The following is a 14346-nucleotide window of genomic DNA, read 5'->3' as shown; positions in this document are numbered from 1 at the left end:
GAGATTATTTTTTATTATTATAAATTATTTAGTTTTTTGTTTTGTTTTTAACTCTCTTTTTAAAAAATTTTAGATTTTTTTTCAACTATTCTTAAAGCCACACTGGAAATGATCTAAATGTCTATCAACTGGTGAATGCATAAACAAAATGTGGCATATAACCATACAATGGAATAATATTGAGAATAAAATGTAATCACTTTTAATTAATACAATAAGATGTATTGATTTAAAAATTAGTGACATGTGCTCCAACATGGATGAACTTTAAAAACTTCATATTTAGTGAAAAGTAACAGACACAAGAGACTTTGTATTATATGATTCCATTTATATGAAATGTTCATAAAAACAGATCATTACAGCTTGAAAGCAGACCAATGATTTTTTGGAGCTGTGAAGAGAATGGGTCTCAAGTGTCCTTTCTAGGCTAATCTAAATGTATGACAATGGTTGCACAATTCTAAAAACTTACAAAAAATCATTGAACTGTATACTTACAATGAATTAATTTTATGTTACATAAGTTATACCTCCTTAAAAGAGTTTTCAAAGGTCTGCTGAGGAATTCTGCCTCTGAGCATGAGAGACTAACAGACTCCAGAATTAATATTCTTCTATAAACAACTAGAATACTGAATATAATACAGGGAACCCATATTTTTATACGTGGGACACAGACAGGGAATAACTATGATCCTTGAGAAAAGGAAAAATATGAGATGAGACTTACAATCACCCAGGTTTCCTGCTAGGAGGTAGTTTGTAATGGTAAAATAACCTGATATTTCACTGAATTGAGAAGCCAGACATTGAGCATTAATTAAGGAGACATGGCTGAAATACGTACATCAGAGTTTTAGATAAGAAAGAACATTGCAGAGAAAGGGTTCAAGGTCTTCATCAAAGGTCCCTTGAGTGGTTCGCAAAATGACAATTGGCACATGCATGGGGTGAAACCCCATAAGGCCAACAAAGACAATTTCTAAGGAGAAAATAATTACCAGAGAGCTGTCAGATGGAAAATTCCTGGAACTTACAAAGTCCTTGGACGTGTGCATAGTCCCTCCAGACACAGTGAAGATACCTCCTTGAATATAAAGGGCATTCAGTCAAATCTCCAAAAGGGGCATGGAATTCAAGTGAAAGAAAATTAGCCCTAGAATAAAGGCAACACCAAACCTACTTAGGAGAGGGGCTAAAAACTAAAGAGCCTTAAAAACAATGGCCCAACATTAAAGTAACTTAACTGACTTCAAGAAAAAGGACCAATGTTCTTAAAGAAATACAACAAAACCAAGCATTCAGCCTCATAAAATTAACAATGTCCACCACTCAGTGAAAAATTACTAGACATATAAAGAAGTATGAACATGTGACATGTAATAAGAGAAAAACCATTCAATAGAATCATGCTCAGACATGATAGAGGAGATGAATTTAGCAGACAAAGTCATTAAAAGAGTCCTTACAAATATATTTCATATACTCAAGCATATAGAGGAAAACATTACCATAACAAGAGAAATATAAGATTAAAAATGAAGGAACTGTAACTTCTAGGGGAAAATACATTATCTAAAAGGTGAATTTCACTGGAAGAGATTAACAGCAGAGTCAACATTGTAGAATGTTTAATGAACTTGAAGATGTAGCAAACAGCAAACAGCTCCTAAGTTAAGAATATAAAGGAAAAAAGCTGTATAACAGTGCACAGATGCTGAAGGCCCTGTGAGATAATATTGGGCAATATAACATATGTAAAATTGGAGACTCAGAGAAGAAGAGACAAGAAGAATAAAAAATATACAATTAAATAAATATTGGCTTCGATTTTTACAAATTTGATCACAACTGTAAATCCACAAATCCAAGACACTCAACAAACTCACAATAGTATTACCTCTCTCTCTCTCTCTCTCTCTCTCTCTCTCTCTCTCTCTCTCTCTCTCTCTCTCTCTCTTTCCTTCTCACCCCCTCTCTCAAACACACACACACACATGCATACTCATATACACACAGTCACATACACATCCAACACAAAGGCACATATTAATCATATCATTTAAACCCAGTGAAAAAGAGAAAATAAACCAGCCAGAGAAAAAGACAAACTGCAAACAAAGAAAGATTAAAAAAAAAAACTACACCAGAATTCTCGTTAGAAACTATACGAGTCCAAAAACTTTTCCAGACAAACATCAGCTGACAGAATTCATCACCAGCATACCTGCACTACAAGAAATATACAAAAAAGTTCTCAAGGCAAAAAGAAAATGACAGGGAGGAGAAAATGGAGAAAGGTGGTCAGAAGATACAAACTTCCAGTTACAAGATAAATAAGTACTAGGGATGTGCTGTACAACGTGATGACTGTAGCTGACACTGCTGTACCATATCTAGGAAAGCTGCTAGGAAAGTAAATCCTGGGTTCTCATCATAAAGAGAAATATTTATTTTCCTTTTTTCTTTCCTTACCTTTGATTGCGTTTATATGAGAAGATGGATGTTAGCTGAACCTATTGTGGTAATCATTTCATAATATATGCAAATCAAACCATCATGCTGTATAAACTTATATACTGATCTGTGTCAATTAATTTTCAACAAAACTGGGAAAAAAGAAAATGATACTATAGGGAAAGTTGAATGTATGCAAAGAAATAAAGAGCAATCAAATAGGTTAATATGTGGATAAATATAAAAGTTGCTTTTTCTAATTGAAAAATTACTTTAAAATTGACTGTTTTAGAGATAAGATGTCATGGAATTTATAACAATATATTACGGGGTTGAATTATGGGTTTACCAAAACTTACATTTTACAAAAGCAAAATATCGCATGGAGTATGATTCAAATTAATCCAAATTAATACTTTAAAATTTTTATTTATCTCCTCACTTGCCCTCCCAACCATTGAGGTACAACTATCAGGAAGAGCCCTGGGAACCAGAGGTGAAGGGTTATTTCTGGGTCGGATGCAGGGCAGAGTCATCCAGCACCTCCTTACTCCACAGAGCTGTGCAGACTTGGTCTCGGGATACGCTGGCTGGCTGGCTCCTCATCCACCTGCCAGGGCTCTGTAGCCCAGATCTCAGCACCACCTTGAAGAAGGGGCTCAGTCACACCTTTCAACCTTATCCTGGTGGAAGCCTCTGACCAATGGGAGAAACAGGTTCTAAAATGAGAGACTAGTTCTGCGGAGGGTTTGCTCTGGAAAAAACAAAATGGGTGAAGCCAAGGTGTCTCCAAATCCAGGACTTCTTGAGAAACCTTCTCACCTGGTGTAGTAATGCAGGTGAGGTCATAGGTGAGGAGGAAGCCAGCTCCCAGGAGGAGGGTGAGAACCAGGGCCAAGAGCCCTGCTACTTCCCACGAATCTGAGGGCAGGAATGGGAAGCACCTAGGAAAGGAAGGGGAGGGGGGAAGGTGGAGGTGTGAGTTTCCTTATATCCACACCTTAATCCTGCTCATGGCTTCCCCTCATAATGCAGGTGTCCTGTTTATACTCACCCTGCACAACTAGGTTCAGGAGATGTGGTAGGAGACCCGTCCCATGGGTGCTGAGCTCGACAAGTGAATTCTCCTCTGTCATGCAGGGTGTAATGGGGGTCTCAGCTCCCACTCCCCACATAAGAATGCAGGATACGGTGAGGCCAAAAAGGAACACCCACGGAGCCATAGATAGGGGAGCAGTACCGCTATATTCTCGCTGGCCGCTGGGTTGGAGACACAGGAAGCAGGAGCCCCACCATCCGCAATTCGCCGTCTGCTTCTCTGCCTGCCCACCAGCCAACCAACCAACACAGTCACAGCAGTTACATCAGCCGCCAATGACCAACCACCACCTGAGCCAGCACCCCCCACGTGAGGCCCAGAGCCTGGAAACTGCTCTCTGGGACTCTGTCCCCACATCCTTCATCTCCTGAGACCACCAGGGGCAGCTCCAGGACCCCAGGATGCAAGGGCTGGAAGGGGTTCAGTGTCAGGCTCCCCCGGAACCAGCTCAGCCTGGCAGGGGGATTGCCATCTGTTTCACAAACCAGGTGCAGGGACTAGCAAGGAGGTGACATTGCCTAGGTCCTCTGAGACTAGGGAGACAGAGCGAGCCAAAAGGGCAGGGTTGAGAGGCCCTCCTTTCCTCTGTCCTCCCACAGACACAGGAATGGAAAATTCCGGTGTCTCTGAGTGTCTCTGAGAAAAGCATTGCAAGCAAGGGCCAGTAGGGGTGAAGATCCATGAGATGAGCCTGGGGAAGGAGAGGCAGCCTGATGATGCCAGGGCAGAAGGAAGGACATTTGAGGAAGAGCTCATTCTATCTAGACCAGGGGAGACCACCCAGGAGGTAGACCTTGTGACATGGTGCAGGAGCACTGACACACATAGGTCTGACCACAGAAGCTTACACACAGGTGATGCTCTCAGCCTCCCCGCTGAGGGATAGGGGAGCCATGGTGGGATCTAGGCAGGGAAGGAATAGGGTCAGATCCGGGGTATGTAGAGATCCCTTTGAGGCTTGAATTGTGGCAGGCTGGAGGGGGGAGACTCCAGGACCTCTCCCACCTGCGCTGTTTCCCCAGAAGACACGGACAGTCAGGTTCTGTGGAGCATGTGAACAGAAATATGTAATTGGCCACTTGCAGTATGATGGGGTGGTCATGAGCATGGTGGTTGGGTCTGGGTGTTCTTTCCATCTTCATCCAGCCATGCCTCCAAGAAGAGTCCCCAAGTATCCTCCACGCAGGCCCTGCCTCCCCTTCCCCGACACCCACTGCCCTCAGGGACCCGGTGTCCTGGTGGGGCACTCACACACATTGAGCTGGATGGTCCTCTCTGTGCTCATGTCAGCTCCAGGGAACATCACTTGACAGGTAAGGTTGGTGCCGTGGTTCTTGGGCCCCAGCGTGAGGGTGCCCACTGAGAGTGGGGAGTTCCCGGGACCCAGGAAGGTGAGGTTGACCCCAATCCAAGAGAAGGTGGAGGGAGTCCCTCTCTCACAGGCCCATGGCACTGTACAGGTAATGTTCTTTGGGTGCCCAGATTCTAGGGTCCCCTGGATGTGGATATCAGGTGTCAGTGTCAGAGCTGGAGAAAAGAGACAGAGACTCAGGCCCTGGAGATGGGGTCCCCGAGTGTGCCCCGCAAGAGCAGCCTGTGCCTCAGGCCAGCCCCAGCGTCCTCTACCCCTGTATCTCCCTGGGTCCTTCCTAAGATGAGGAGCAGCATGTCTCATCCCAGCCCTGCCCTGGGTGCCCTCAGGACCCATCCGTGTGTCCTCTCCTTGACCCCTTTCCTCACATGCACAAAGAGCTGGTTCTTTTTGTAACTATATGTCTCCATAATACTCTCTTTCAACCCTAAAGAAGTATGTCCTTGTGTCCCTTCTCTGTGCGTCTCTGATGTTCAGTGAGCAGTTGTAGGTCCGGAGTTCCGGAGGAGGCGAAATCGGCCCTGGGTTTTCTCTTGCACTTTACAGTACGGGTTGTTTGTGGCCGCTGGAGGATACTTGAGTTCTTTTGCCCCTCCCTTCCCGGAAGCAGTAGCCCTGAGCTGGTGTAGAGTCAGTCCAGTAGTACCGGCGATAGGTGACAGTGTACAGCACTAAGACACACAGGCCCTCATGCACCGTCACGTACCTCTGCACTGTCACCCAGTGGTCTTTATCCTGAGCCAGGGACCCTGTGGGGAAAGGAGGGTCAGCAGCAGCCCCTGTCCCGCCCCCTCCCCCACAGCCACTCACCTGCCCAGAGCAGGGGCAGCAGCAGCGGCAGCATCTGGGATTCGGAGGGTTTCTGGGCTCCTGTGGGAGAAAAGAGAAGGAAGGCAGTGTGGGGGAGGGGGTTGGGGAGAGACCACGGAAGCTGGGGCAGAGCACCCGGCCTCCTGGTTCACAGAAGAACCTCAGAGCTGCAGCTCGTTCCCCCTCTGTACTGAGAGGGTGGACACCCCACAAACCAGAGACCTCAGCGATCCTGTCAGAGAAGAGCAGACAAGGAGCAGACACCAGGTCCTGCCCCATCTTGGGGGCTTCCCTCCAGCATCGGAGCAGGACAAGGACCTGTGAGAACATCTGAGGATGCGACACGCGAATCTCCTTCAATACCCACTCCTGGTATTGTCTTAGCTTTTTTTGTTGTTTGTTTGTTTTTTTTGGGGGGTTGTGTGTGTGTGTGTGTTTTTTTTTAATGAAATCACACCTATGACCTCATGGGATGTTCTGTATGACCATTGTATGAGGAGGAAACATCCCACCTTGGTTTACAAATGGTTCTGACGATATGCTGGAATGGCAAGAAATGGACCATTACACACCCAATCACGAGGAACCTGAGAGACACAGCGCTGAAGGGAGGCCCCCTAGTGGCAGAAATTCGTCAGTACAATGGTTTTTCATTTCATCTGGGCTGAGAGATGGCCACGAGTACAAACAGACACCTGCTGAATAATGGCTCGGGTTTGAGTAACATGTTTGTCTAGGAATTCGCCCATTTTTTACAGATTTTAAATTTATGGTCGTAAAAGATTTTCATTTCTTCCTGTTTAGTTCCTGCTACATCGAGTGATGTCTTCTTTATGTTCCTGGATGCTGGTTATTCTTGTCTTCTGTATTTATTTCTGGATTAATCTCAACTGAGTCAGTTTTATTGTTCATATCAAAGAACAGTTTTTGACATTGTCACTCTATTAAATATATTTTCTATTATATTTGCTTTTACATTTAATATTTTCTTTCTTCAGATTCCTATTGGTTTATTTTATTTTTAATTTTTCTAAGTTCTTAAAATAAAATCTTAGCTTATTAAAATTTAGCTTTCCTTCATCTCTAATATATACATCTGAATTTATATATACATGTTTATTCTAATAACTATTTTAGTTTTATACTATATGTTTTATAATTAGTATTTTCATCATTCAATTTTAAATAATTTTAAATTTACATTGTGATTATTTTATCTATGACTTATTTATAAGGAATTTTCTAAATTTCCATTAATAATTACAAACAGCTATATAGAGAGTGATATTTTTATTATATAATATATTGTGCAATCATAAATGTAATATATACATGTTATAAATGTAAGCTATGTTTTTGTTTTGGATTTCTACCTTAATAACCCTGGAATCAGAAAACATATTCTGTGTGATTTCAATCTGTTGACATGTGTTGGAATTTATTTCATGGCGCAGTGTATGGTAAAATATTTTGAAGTGCTCCATTTCAAATATTTTTATGCGCAAATAGAGTGTGTATTCCTCCCACATTGGGAGAAGTTTTCTATCTATGGCTACAGGTTAAGTTTGTTAATGTTCACGTGTAGTATAATGACATATCCTTAGTGATTTTCTTGTCTGTGTTATTGTAAAATATACATATATTAAAATTCCCTCTATGATGGAGGATTAGCATAAGTTTTTTTAATTTGTCAGTTTTTGCCTTATGTTTTCATGTGCATGCACATTTTAAATGTATCTTCCTGATAGATTGACTCTTTAATTATTATGAACTAGTCCCATTTACCTCTTATTGTAAAGTATATATTTTCTGATATTAATACACTTGTGATGACCAGTTTTATGTGTCATCATGACTAGGCTATAATCCCCAGAATTGATTGACTAATCAAACACTAATCTAGGTTTACATAGATCTCTTGTAAACAATATATACCTGCATTTGTCCCCAGTCTGATTACATTTGTATTTTATTGGGAGCACTAAGTCCATTTGTCCCTAATGTGATTTTTAAAAAGTATTTGGTTCTAAATACAGAATCTTATATTTGTACTCTATATGTTCTATTTTATTTTTTTCTCTTAATCTCTCATTTCTTGTTTCTCTGGTTGATTGAGTAACTTTTACAAAACCTTTGCTACTTCCTCTCACTTGGAGGTGATAAACATGGTGTCAATTCTTTTAGAAAATTTCCTTGAGATGACAACAACAAAATATCAAAATCTGAAGTTTATTGTAACATTTAATTTTCTCCTGAATAATGTAAAGACTTTATAAACTACAAACTCTATTTACACTTTCTTGAATTATGTTACTATAGTATGGTATTTCAATATTATATTTTATGTTTGACCCCTCTACATATCATCATTATTTCTCACAATAAATATTTGTTTCCTTTGCTCCCATGTTTGCACTTTTTTTAACGTTTTCATTCCCTTTTGCATCTCAGAGCTTACATCTGGGTTCACTTTTCTAATACCCAAATTATATCTTTTAGAATTTACTTTGAGAAATCTTTTGGGCATGAATGCTCACATTTGTTTTTTGGTTTGTCTTAAATATCTTTATTTCACCTTCAGTCTTAAAACATAATGTTCATTAAGTAGAACTTCTAAACTTACATTTAATTCTCTCAGTAGAGCAAAGATATTTTTCCATTGGATTTGGACTTTCCATATTGCCCTTGAAGGGCCAACCTGGTGGCTCAGGTGGTTAGAGCTCCGTGCTCCTAACTCTAAAGGCTGCCAGTTCGATTCCCAAATGGGCCAGTGGGCTCTCAACCACAAGGTTGCCAGTTCAACTCCTCAACTCCCACAAGGGATGGTGGGCTGCACCCCCAGCAACTAGCAACGGCAACTGGACCTGGAGCTGAGCTGCGCCCTCCACAACTAAGACTGAAAAGACAACAACTTGACTTGGAAAAAAGTCCTGGAAGTACGCACTGTTCCCCAATAAAGTCCTGTTCCCCTTCCCCAATAAATTCTTTAAAAAATATATATTGCCCCTGAAAAAATCACCTGTTAGTCTGTGGTCTTTTTAATGTATTCTGTCTTTTTTTTTTTCCTGGCTACTCTTAAGAATTTCACCTTCTTCTTGGTCTTCATTTATTTTCTTCAGTCATTGTGGGAGTGGAGGCTGGAGATCTAAGAGAAAGCTGTTGGAATTGGCATGGAATATGGGTGGCTAGTAAGAAATTAGGTTGGCGAGGTCTGCATGGACAAGAGTGTGGAAAGCCTGGAACAGAAAGATGAAGGACATAAACTTTATTTGGGGGACTCATGAATACTTTCGAGCAGGTTGTGACACAGATATCTGATGCTGTGGCCTCTGGGACTGGTCCCTCCAAGTCATAGGGGAAATTGCTAGCAGAAACTTTCTGTAATAACTAACAAAATTCCTGGCACAAGCAGTCAGTGTTCACAACAAGCTTTGTGTCAGGCCTTTTGTTAGCTGTTTCATGTGTACTATTTTCTTGGTCTTTCACAATAATCTGATTAGATAGGGATGATTTCTCTGCTTTGCAAAAGCAAGGCATGAGAAGTAAAGTGACTTACTCAAGTGGTATAGATGGATTTAAACTCAGTTCTTTTGGACAGAAGTCCTGTGGTCTTCTACATAGGGGTTTCATACCATTGCCAAGATTATTTTAATTTTAAAATAATCAGACACTGAGGATTATGGACTGAAAATCATAAAATTAATAAATTGTAAGTCCTAACCCCCAGTACCTCATAATTTCTCCTTGCAGCTCTGTTAGTTTGGGAGATAGGGCCTTTAAAGAGATACTTCAGTTAAAGTGAGGTCATTAGGGTGTTTTAATCCAACATATCTGGTGCCCTTATAAGAGGAGATTAGCATACAGACACACACAGAAGGATAACCATGTGAAGACGCACAGAGAAAACCATCTACAAGCCAAGGAGAGAGGGCTCAGAAGGCCACTGACACACTGATCTCAGACTTCCAGCCTCCAGAACTATGAAAAAATAGCTCCTGACTTATGTGTCTTGATCTCTGAGGACTCAGTGTTGGCACCTTCTGGCTCCTGAGGCTTCAGATTGTGAAATCTAAGGAAAGTGTAGGGGAACTCATGTTCCTCTTTGCCATCAGGGGCCAGGTGGTCTGAAGGGCTGTCTGTCCAGAACTGGTGCTGATGTGCCCGAGTGGAAAGAAGAGAAGGGATTCACGGCTGGTCAAAAGGGTCTGGGGGGAAGCAGCCAAGACCAGAATGGGATTGGGAACTGATGGAACTTTCATCATTTACCCACCCAGTTATTTTAAAATGTCTAATAATTAAGCTTGGCAAGTTCTTAGAGAGTATTTGTATTAATCCCATTCATTCTTTTAGAAATGCTGGTAGAGGATGCTGTGACCATATTCATCTTACAAACAGAAAAACTAAGGCTAAGAGAGATCATATGCATTGCCTTTAAGACAAACATTTATAGAAATACATCACTGAGCCAGAATCAAAACCAATGTTTCTAACTTTAGTGCCACCCCTTGTTTAGGCAAAGTGCCAGGCGCTGTGTGTGGAATGAAGAAAGCAGACACAGCCCCTGATACCGTGCAGCTTATGGTTTTCCAGGAGAGGAAGTTACAATACAAATAAAGAACAAATATATTTCAAATTCTAAATGGGGATAGGAGATATTTTGAAATATAAAGTAAGGGCAGGAATGGCATATCTTAGAAGGCAGAGCAGACATCAGGTCCTGCAGTAAGGAGGGCAACCAGACAATCTCGCTCACATCTGCTGTCTGCCCACAACACCCTCAGGCTACAGAAACATGACCTGGAAACCCTCAAACAGTAGCTCAGAGAGGCAAAGACTAATAGTTCTCAGACGAGGAGGAAAGGGCTTCACTGTAGCAGAGCAAATAGAAGACAGAAAGAAGGCTGTCCATGTTAAGAAACAGAAGATGAAAATACATGACAAGTCAACTGCACAATTCTACTATAGCCAAAGCACAGAAAAGACAAAAGAATGTGCTGTTAATAACCATAACTAAAATATGTGTATGTGGATGAACCTCACCAATCAAAAGATATAGACATAGATTTTAATAGAAAATGAGATCCACAATATGGTTATTCAATGATATAGTATTTGTTGAGTACCTGCTGTGAGTTATATGATAAGCACTCCTCTAGGCCCTGAGTACGCAACAAGGAATAAAACAGTAACAATAGCAGCAAACCGCCCTTGGGACTTACATGCTAGAGAACAGAATGATTCTGAATGGTATAATGAGTACAGTGCTTAGTATATGCCAGGTACTATTTGAAGCACTCCTCATAACTACTCTACGATACAGATACTCTTAACATTTCTATGTCACAGAAAATAAATAGAGATCAGAGAGGGTACATCATTTGTCCAAAGTCACACAGCTTGTAAGCAGGGAAAGACGGGATTTGAACGCAGGCAGTCTAGCTCCAGAGTATATGTTTTGAACTACTATGTGATACTGACTAAAAAAGGGGAAAGAAGTTTAAAAGAAAAAACTTTACTGAAAATTTGAAAATAAAGTAATGGAAAAGATATATCATGATTCCTGACAAGATAAGGATTCAGCACACACTAAGGGTTTCATTCCCTGAGATCCACCAGCAACAATAATATGGGGAATTATATAAATTACAAATAAAAATACCCCCACAAATTTCTATTTACTTGTTCTCTCAGGTACTGAGAGAATACTTGTGGAATAATTGTGGACGTAGCTATTTCTCCTTGCAGCTCTGTCAGTCTGGGTTCATTTATTTTGATGAATGATGCTCTGTTATTGGGCACATACACATTTAGTAATTTTACATTTTTTCATAACGTGATAGAAACTAGATATGTAGAGTAAATGTTGCATGGTTCCATTTATGTGACATTCCAGAATGGACAAAACTAATCTATGGTGATAGAAATTGGTGACTGCTAGAAAGGGCGTTGACTGGCAAAAGAAACAGAGGAATTGAGGGGCATGATGGAAATGGTCCTGATTTTGATTAGGGGCATGGTTACAGGGTATACACATTTGTCAAAAGTCATTTATACTTAAAATGGGTGCATTTTATATAAATGTAAATTATACCTCAAAAAAGCTGATATTAAATAAATTTCAAAAATGCAAAACGGGAGTGTGAATTGTGACTTTTGGATGCTGTCCATGCCGGGGCTTGTGTACAGCACTTCCTTGTAAAGGAGTTTGGGTCACTAATCTTCCGCAGTGTTCAACGCCAGAAGAAAAGGCTAATATTTCAATTACTCAGCCATAAAAAAAGAGGAACGAGGGCCATTTGTGACAACATGTATAGTATGATGCTAAGTGAAGTAAGTCAGATGGAAAAGAACAAGAACCATATGCTTTCACTCATATATAGGATATAAAACAAAACCAACTCAGACACAGCAACAGAAGGACACCAGAGGGGAAGGGAGGGGTTCGAGGGAGGACAAAGAGGGCAGAGGGGTAAAATATATGGTGATGGAAGGAGACCAGACTTTGGGTGGTGAACAGGGGTATACAGATGTCACATTGTAAAGTTGTACACATTAAATTTATATAATGTTATTAACCAATGTGTCCCCAATAAATTTGATTTAAAAAAAGAAAACCAGAATAAAAATTAAAACTCATGAAACTGTACACTTGAGATATTTGCATTGTGTTGTGTGTAGAGAAAATAAAATATTCCAGGGAAGGTGATAATCTGACAGATGAGGCATAAACATCCCCAACAAAGCAACTGGACTACATTCATATTTCATCAGAGGCAGAAGCACTCAAGTGGTTGAATCTATAGTTTAAAACAACCAATTACGGAACTCTGGGTAGCGTGGGATGTTAATAGGGAAAAGCCTGAAGGCCCTTACGGCGAGCGGCATCCCAAAGGAATAATGCTGAGTGAGAGCTCAGTCCTGTCACTCGCCCTGGAGCCTGAGCCCACGACCCGGTTCACATTGCGGTCTGTGCTGTGCACGGGCTGGGCTGCTTTCTTCCTGCGGGCCTTCTCTCTAAGGGAACAACCCTGGGCTTTTCAGCCTGGTTATTTGCGTCATGGAGTCGGCACACTGTCCCTACTCCCTATGAAGAGAATGCAGTGAGGAGGGTGGAGGGGGGTCCAGTCACCAGGTGCTCCCCTAACCCAAGAACTGACCCAGGGGTAGTTGGGAAGAGACCCCATACTTGGCCCATTGGTTATGGGCTGATCTATGCCAGCACTCAGCCTCCCTTCGCTAGCTCCTGGCTTTACAACCAGCCGAGGGTCCTCCAGCTCAGGTTTTCTGCGGTCCCAGGACCTTAAGCTCTTCCCACCCCAGGCCTCTCCCTCGACCCTTGGAGCTCACTCTCGCCTGAAGATGACACAAAAGGAGAGAGAAAGCAGGACCATGATACCAACTCTCCTGACCACTCCCAGGACCATGCCAGCCCTGGGTTCTGGTTTACCCATAGATAATGTGAGTTTTGTGTCAATTCTAACTCCATTCCACGGCACCCTCCCAGCTGGCCACTTCTGTCTCTGTGTGTTCCGTTAGTGTCCCAGTCCCCATCCAGGACTCAGTCACTTGGCATTGTGCTGCCTTGTATACCCTGGACTCACCCCTCTCCCTGTGCATTCCCCTCCCTGGCCTCAGGACTGGAGCTTTTACACCCCCCAGCCCTTCCTGTCTGGGACTTGGGATGTCTCTCCTCCAAACTCCATCTCTCTGGGGTTGTTATGGCTTGAATTGTGTGCTCCCCACACAATTCATTAGATTCATATATTGCAGTCCTAACTCTCCTGAACCCCACCAGCACCCCCATACCTCAGAATGTGACCTTATTTGGAGATAGGGTCTTACAGAGGTAATAGTTGAAATGAGAGCACTAGGGTGGGCCCTTAATCCAATACAAGGTCAGACAATTAAGTTCACGAACTCATCCTAGAAAAAGTGCTACATGCCTCATTGCTGAATATCACTATGGGCACCTTCGAAGTACTCCCCTTGGGAAGCTGTGCACTGACCCAGCGCCTAGTCCACCCTTCAAAGCAATTTTGGAACTCTACTTCTGGAATGGCCATCAGAGCTATTGTTGATTACCCTTGATGTCCTGAATGTCATCAAAATGTCTTTCTTTCAATATTTCCTTTATCTTTAGGTAAAGAAAGAAGTCATTGGGGACCAGATCAGGTAAGTAGGGAGGGTCTTCCAATATAGTCATTTGTTTATTGGCTCAAAACACCCTCACAGACAGTGCCATGTGAGCTGGTGCATTGTCGTGATTGTTGGCAGAAGTTCAGGTCGTCCTTTGCACGCAGCCTTTTCAGCACTTCCAAATAGTAAACTTGGTTCACTGTTTGTCCAATTGGTACAAATTCATAATAAATAATCTCTCTGATAGCAAAAAAGTTTACCAACATCTTTGCAACAAGTCCATGAACTTAATTGTCACGCCTCGTATGACTGGCGTCCTCATAAAAATGGGGAATTTATACACAGACACACAGAGGGCAGAGGGCATGTAAACAAGAAGGCAAAGATTAGAGTGATGCTCCTACAAGCTAGGAAACGCCAAGGATTGCCAGCAAACCCCCAGAAGCTGGGAGACACCTGTAACATACTC

Source organism: Rhinolophus sinicus, chromosome 8, assembly GCF_057876585.1.
Source record: "Rhinolophus sinicus isolate RSI-liver-muscle chromosome 8, RSI-T2T, whole genome shotgun sequence".
NCBI classification, from domain to species: domain Eukaryota; kingdom Metazoa; phylum Chordata; class Mammalia; order Chiroptera; family Rhinolophidae; genus Rhinolophus; species Rhinolophus sinicus.
The sequence above is the reverse complement of the archived record's forward strand: the minus strand, read 5'-3'. Positions refer to the sequence as shown.